The following is an 8,192-nucleotide window of genomic DNA, read 5'->3' as shown; positions in this document are numbered from 1 at the left end:
GTATTTTAATACTTAACCGGTGTTAAGAAGATGGCATTTACTGTATTAAGTCAACTCATGTTGTCCAAACAAAACTGACTCTCCTCCTCCTTCTAAAGACAGTTTCTGGCGCTACCTGTATCTAAAGCAAATACACTTGTACACTAAAAATGTAAGTACTCATGTGAAGGTCACATGCCCCAAATACTGGCTCCCCAGATGTTTTCCGGTTCCAATCATTCATGTCTACATAGAAGCTGTTCCATTGGCAGTAAATGAAGGGTTTATTTGAAAAATGGTGTATCCACCATTTTTGACTTTTGCATTTTATTATTGGAAATGACTGTCCAGAGGTCCTATCTCCTTTGTGTGAATTGTTGCCATTCAATTTTTAAACCTATAAAAAAAGCAATACAATTTCAATGGAATGTCCAATACAAAATGTCAATTTCCCAACATTCTACAAAATGGAGATACACCGTTTTGCAAATAAACCCTTCAAATATCGATGAGCTGTTCAAAAAGAATCGATTCATTCACGAACCAAACGTCACAACACTACTACAGAGGTGCTGAAAAAAGGAAATGTGTGTGTGCGTGCGTGCATGTGTGCGTGCGTGCGTGTGTGTGACAGAGAGAGAGAGAGAGACTCTGTTCACCTCCTGAGGCAGTTGCAATACACATTTCAGATGGTGCAGCAATCTGCTTCATATTCCTGTGAAGGCTTATTTGCCTACCTCTACTACCCACTTGGAATTCAATGTAAAATGCTGTAAAAGGAAGATTCAAGCCAATAATACGAATCGCTCTCTGTCTCTGTCTCTCTCTCCATATTGAAACAATAAAAAGGGTTCATCTTTTCATCTTTTTCAGGAACATTATAAATTGCTAAATCACATTTGATTTTTACTGTTGAAAACTTGACTGCCTGACAAACGTCAGTCATTTTTCTCCGGATTCCCTTTAAAAGGCCCCGGTAAATTCTAAGTGTCTGGCATCATTTTGAGCTCTCCCTTTGAGTCTGAATACTTGCTATTCTGCTGGCTTTGTCTGGCCTGTGTAGTGAAGCCTATAGTTGCTACTTTCTGCATGGCCTAAGTAGGCTTTCCGCCTCAAGGAGACCCTGACTTAAAGCCTAAAATCGCAGAGGCGAGCCAAGAGCAATCCGATTTGAGAGTCATAAACACAAGTTATGCCACACTAATTATACTCCTCATCTTCCCCCTTAACGAACATGTTATGAGCCCTGGATTCCATGTTTTGCCCTTAGGAATGTGGGGTCACGTTACAGTTTGTACATATGTATGCGGTCGATCCTGCAGATTGCTGGCTTGGCGAGGAGCCAAGTTCGAAAGTGTGGTAGACTATACGGTTCACCTCTGGGACCTCAGAGAGGAGGCAGGGCAGGCAAAAACAGGAGGGAGGGAGGAGTCATGGAAATGGGACACTGCTGAAGCCACAGAGGAACCGTCTACACTAGGAGGAACCTTGCATGCATTCGCACATGTGGGTGAAGGAAACCCTCGGGGCACCAGATAGAAATTTCAAGGAACGGAAGAGCATTTCAAGGGTTGCCAGATGTGGCAGATGATTTTCAGCCCAAAAAAGCTTAAAAAAAAAAAAAAAAAAAAACCTCCTAAAGGCACTTTCTCCTGTCCAATTCAAACTAAATTTGACAGAATTCTTTTTTTTTCTTTATTTATAATAGGACAGTAAAGGTGGTGACAGGAAGCGAGTGGGGAGAGAGAGACGGGGAAGGGCCGGCAAAAGACCCGGGCCGGGAATCGAGCCCGGGTCAGCAGCATGGTAGACGAGTGCCCTACCGTTTGGCCACAGCAGCGCCTATTTCTACGGAATTATATGGCCATAAATCTTGAGGAAAAACCCGCCCGATGTCCCTTTCCCCCCAAAGACGGTCACCCTAAACAGCCCCAATGGGGCGGGAAACCGCCCATTATGGCAACACAGCTCAAGGAATGAAAGAGTATAGGCTGAACATCTCCAGCCACAGAAGAGCCATCTAGGAACTTTGCATGCGTCTGCACAGATGGGTAAAGGAAACCCTCAAGGCGCCATTTGTGAGGAAAAGGAAGCGCGGGGTGACCATGAAGGGCCAGGCAGCTTGAAAATGTCTGGATGCAGATACATCTGGATATAAAATATCTTGGTGGCATATGAAAAACACAACAGATAATATAAAGAAATGACTGAAGGCGGAGGAGAAGCGTGACCGAGAAGGGACAGGCCGTTTGCTAGAGAATGTCTGCATGCAGATATAGAAAGAAATCTACAGATCTCCAGACATTACTGCATTACGTACATTATGTTTCAAAAGCTTCTTTTTTATTTAACTTTTATTTAACCACGAGAAAAGACCCATTGAGATTAATAATCTCTTTTGCAAGGACGTCCTGGCCAGCAGCGGTCTGATTTTAAATGAAATAGAACAAAAAAATGAAAATAATGTGAAATGGTTAAATCAGGGACACAAGTGGTCTCAAGTGCTTTCAGTCTGAAATTTAGAAAGGCTCAGTGGAATAGGTTCTTTTATCATTAGGTAGGCCTACTTATGAAGCGTGTTCCATGTGGTGGGGGCAGAGTATAAAGAGTCTCTTTTTCCTTGCTCTTTACGTACACATGGAACAGAGAGCAGAAAATGATCATTTCAGCGGAGGCCATAAGAATTAAGGTTACTCAGTGTAATTAGGGTGGCAGGAGTCCAAGAATTGCCTTGCATATTATGGAGGTATACCAGTTAGTCTATCTCCTGGTAGACAGTGATGGCCATCCTATGCGGGAATATAGTTGACAGTGACGGGTCAAGGCCCTACAGAACAACCAGTAATAAACCTCAGCTGTGTGGTCCACAGAGTCAATCTTACTCAGACACTGAGCAGAAGTGTTCATATACAGCAGGTCACCATAATCTAAAATAGATAGAAAGGTTGCTGCGATAAGACACTTTTTTTAATCATTAAAAGAAAAACGACATGTATTGTAAGGGTGTCATCAAGCAGTATACCAAGATATTTATACGAACGGAGAACCTCTATTTCACTTCACTTGAGGGTGAATACTTTGGGGATGTTTACAGTTTTTTCTGATTTCTAAAGCTCAATTTTTGCAACTTTGGCTGCTTTTGCAAAACTCTACACACAAGAACTTCACAACGATCTAGCAAAGCACTGTAGATGCATTGCAAAATCAAACTAAGGTTGAAAAACGCTATACACTTCTGTAAATTTTGCATTTTTGAGCCACATCCCTCACACAAACATCTTCGCAATTAACACACATACACTGCAACTAAACACATGCGGTATAAATGATACACACATTTAGCTTGTGTTTTTCTTTGCACAATGTAAATCAATTGTAGCCTAGATCACACTTTTGTCATGAATACTTGTGATATAAAAACAAAGGGGATGAGACTTCAATCGTGGATGTTTATTTACGTTACCCAAAGCAAAGTAAAGAGATGTTTTTGACATGTAATTCAAATACAAAAGAAAACACAATATAAGTCTAACAAAGGGAAATTACTGAACATGCATATGCCTTGCTGGATCTGACAATAAAATGTCATTGACATCACATGCTATGTCTTCAAATGCAAGACAGCGGAGAAAGTATCGCCTTGTATGGCATATCCAGTCCTGACATGCTCTCTGGTCAATATCAATATGGACGTCTACAGTATATTTCAAACTAATTGTTGATTACCTGCACATACTGTATCAACATAGTTGCTTTATACTTTCGGAATTCCATTCAAATAGAACTTTGTAGACCTGCTTCATGTACCTGCTATTGAATTTCCTGCAGCCTTATTGTTAGCCAACACCATATTCAGAATGTGGGCCTTTTGCTCACGTGCGAACACACAGTTGTTCTCTAACCCCTGCTCTCAGAATTCTAGAAATTCTGTAAAGTAGCAATGCCATCACTTTCACATTACTGTATTTCACACATTACAGACAGTATAGCCTACATACTATATTGTCTTTCATATACACTGACTCTGTACATATTTGCTATACTGCTCATGCCATGGTTGATGACATGGTCAACGAATGTGTCATCCGTGATTCCGTGTAGGCCTATGTGCCTTTGTCTCCTTTCTCCCTTTCCTCACCCTCCTCTGATTCTCACTCTTCTGGTGTTTCTTTCTCCTTCCATTATTTTTTTCACAGAAAGCGTATCTGTGTCTTAATTATACAGTATACCGGTTGCAAGGTGAAGAGATTATCTAAAGGTGTTTCCCCCTTTCACATGTTGTCTAATAATTGGTATTGTAGTGTACAACATATCCACAAATGTGTATATTTTTTTCTAGGAGTGTGTTTATAATTTGCATAATTTGTGTTTACAGTTATGCAAAGTGTGTTTTATAACATTACAAACTGAGTGCTAATCAGTTTTTGTGCTATTAGTTTGGCTGATTTGATTATAGGTTTGTGCATCTGTGTGAGGAGTTCCGCAAAAGTAGCCAAAGCTACAAAAAAATTTTGCGTTAGCGAACAGAAAAAACTGTAATAGTCCCTTATTTGGCCTTGAAAACAACATTTGTTCAGTTTTTGTTTAGAAACTACAGGTACATGATCGGAAAGGCCAAAATTAGAAAGCCTATTTTTCAGAACTGAGTGGTGCACAGCGCTAAACAACTTTGAGAGGTCAATGAATATTTCAGGTTTTTTTTTTAAATTAAGGCCAACAAGTGTCATTAAAGTCTCCAATGTGGTAACAGGGTCATAATTAATCAACTTGGCAGAGCATAATACTCCATACGCTTTGTGTCAGGAAATTATTTGGCTCTGTAGCATTGATTAAGTCTGTAGAACACATGCTTCAGTTGCTGCTATCCATTACATAATATGGAAAAGAGAACTGATTATATGATTATATACGGACAGACGGACTGAGAAAAAGACAGAACGTCTGCATGAAAATCTGGTTAAAATGCAAAGAGGGGACAGAGATGGTAAAGAATGAAGGATGGTTCCACTTCCAGCAGAATGAAACGACTACTCCAGTGAGCAGAGGTCAGCACAATGGCAAATAAACAGAACCAACAGCAGCTGGATATTACAGTGGAGAACCTGTACAATATCCATGTGCGAGTGTCAAAGCAGGACTCACAGAGTTGGCAAAAGAAAAAATACTATTGAGCCCCCAAAGAAATACAGGAGAACAAATGAGGATGAAAATACTGTCTTTTTGCAAACTTAAAGAAACTTTCATGTGTGCTCCAGGAAGGTTTACATGTGTGCAGTGGAAATAGTACAACTGGAGCACCCCCGAGAACTTTTTTTTTCTTTCCCCTTGTCCCTTGTGGGGCACCGTAGATTAGCTGACCTGATGCCGCCAAAGCCAGCTGAGAACACACACATCTGGGCCCAGGGAACAGTGAAGAACACACAGCATAATTTCATGAGAAGAAAGTACACGGTGAACGAGTGGAGAAAGGCTTAGAATGCTTTGAAGCATCTGGAAAAATCTTGATAAACCAACATATTTCTGTTGGCATTTTAAGAGGCACTCATCAAGCACACACAGCAGACATTGGATGACCAGTTTTGAGTCTTTTTCCAATGGAATTGTACTTTGTCTGTCTGCCACCGTTTTTCAAGACTATTATCATTCCACAGTCCAGTACTCACTGAAGAAACCCACACAGAAAACCTACTCTTGTCCTGGGCAGGATTTTAGACAATGCTGATGAGTGTCCTACAAAACTATAAAACGTCAAAAACATTTATATTACAAATGCTGATTGTTTTGTCTAGTACGCATAACAGTTTAAGCTCAGTTATTATTGACTCTTTGCTTTGGGCCTGGATCTGTTCCTCAGAGATCCTTTCACACCTGAGCTGACCATCTGCTTCACGACATTGTATTTTAACAGAATATAGAAGGCGGCCATGGCCAGGGCCGCTGACAGCTTTTGCTGGGCCCCGGACAAAGTAATTTGAAAGGGCCCGCTACCTAATACATAACATTTGATAGGGACACAACTCTGTCTCCCTGGGCCCAGGACAACATACCCATTTGTCCCCCCCTGTTGACGGGCCTGGCCATGGCATGATGCTGTTTCCAACTGAAATCCTCACACACTCCAATGAGAACAGTTTCTTGGGCAGGAAATACGCACTGCTTCAAAGTCAACAAATGAATGAGATCTGATGGTCTCACATCAAACAATAATAATAAAAGTGAAATGTCTGAGACAAAGCAGACACTAGCTGCAGCATAAAAGAACAGCTTATCTGGACTTATAACTGATTATGACAAATGTTTTGGAAAGACAAACCATGTGCAATATACAAAACAAAACCAAAGGAAAACTTTTGAGGCCAGAAATCATAAAAGTTGTCCAAGCATGTCTCATTGTGTACCAAGAGCACCGGACCATGAATATGTTTGCCATGATGCACATTGTGTTTTTATTTATTTATTTTTTTTCACCAAAAGACGGCTGGAATCTCAAAAAGTCTCAGTTTCTTCACAGGTAAATTGGGTGCTGTTGGATGAAGGGGGCCAGTCCGATTCAGCAAAACATGATAATCTAGGCAACTCCACAAAGTTAAGTTAATTAAAAGCCTTTATTATCTTATAGCTAAATCATGATTAAAAGAGCCGGCATGTTTATGTTTCGATCATTCATCAGGGCAGAGACTAAGCCCTGATGAAGACCTGTATGGTCGAAACATGTCGGCTCTATTAATCATGATTTAGCCATAGGCTATGCATGCATCTTATATAAGTGGAAATATTGACTTTTTCCCATAGAAATATGGACTTTGACTGTGTAAAAGTAATCAAGACACCAGAGGTGTTTCAGCTGAAGTAGAAGTAGAAGTATAACACTAATACAGTACATGCTCTTACATGGTTCATACAACAGTTATTCCATCGAATCTAATGAGGTCGATTCACTTAAAGAGTACAAACTGTACTTTTACTTGTACTTTTACTCTGTCAAACACACACACACACACACACACACACACACACACACACACACACACACACAGACACAGACACAGACACAGACACAGACACAGACACACACACACACACAGACACAGACACAGACACACACACACACACACACACACACACACACACACACACACACACACACACACACACACACACACCAGGAAGACCTCTTTTTCACAGCCTTTGCAAGTTAACTCGTGCTACACAACACTCTATGACAGGTTAGGTTTAGGCATGGTTTTGGTCGCGATTTCTCAGTTCAATACAATATCGTTACAGCCCTAATATTCACATAGGCTATACTCAAACACACCCCAGGCAGATGTACGGCTGTTACGCACACCAGAGACGGCAGTCATCTGTGCTTCAGGACACACAGTCCAAGCAGAGGTCATTTCACAGCATCACATATCATCTGTGCCTCATACACATACACATAGGCCAAGGTCATCTGTGCTTCCCCACCCTTGACAGAGAGAGAGGCTCCTCTGGCAGCAGTGACTGGGGCCCACGCTCTGTCCCTGACCAAAATGACAGATGCTAGTTTATCTTTATATTCACTCTGCAGTTTGTGGTCAAACACTTTTTTTTCTCTTTTTTTGCTGAAACATTGTCCCTGGACCTCAGAACTCTCCATGAGGTTGACAGATACTTATTGATTTGTGACATTGTTTTAGGGCTTAATCCTTTTCCCCTCTTCACCTTCTCTCATGTCTTTCTTTTCTTCTTTCTTTCTTCATGCTCTGCATTTCATCAGACACCCCCCTTCCTTCCAGAGCCCTGCTTCGTGTTTTGTTTTGTTTGAAGACCACATTGTGGGTCACCACAGCAACTTCGTTATGAAGATTCACAAAGGGACGAGGACAAGCGGTGCAAACACAAATCTGTGTCAAGGGCCTTAAGATGAGAAGATATGAAAACGAAAAAGAATTTAAAACAGAGCTAAAGCCAGCGTGAATGTTACAAGACTGCAGAAGTAAACTGAATTCTGCAAACAGATTAAGACATTTAAAAACATAGAGAAAAAGATAGATTACTTTAAGTGGATAGAGGGGCTGGGGGTTACTAGCCTACGCATTTGTCTGTTCAGCAGCCCACAGCAGGGCTGAGAACATATGTCACACTGGGTTTGACTGCAGTCCAACCGCTTTCCTTTCCGCAGAGGACGCTATTATTCAAGCGTCTTAAGGATTTCATGCAATGCACGC

The sequence above is a fragment of the Engraulis encrasicolus genome, chromosome 5, assembly GCF_034702125.1.
Source record: "Engraulis encrasicolus isolate BLACKSEA-1 chromosome 5, IST_EnEncr_1.0, whole genome shotgun sequence".
Lineage (NCBI taxonomy): Eukaryota > Metazoa > Chordata > Actinopteri > Clupeiformes > Engraulidae > Engraulis > Engraulis encrasicolus.
Note: the sequence above shows the minus strand (reverse complement) of the source record.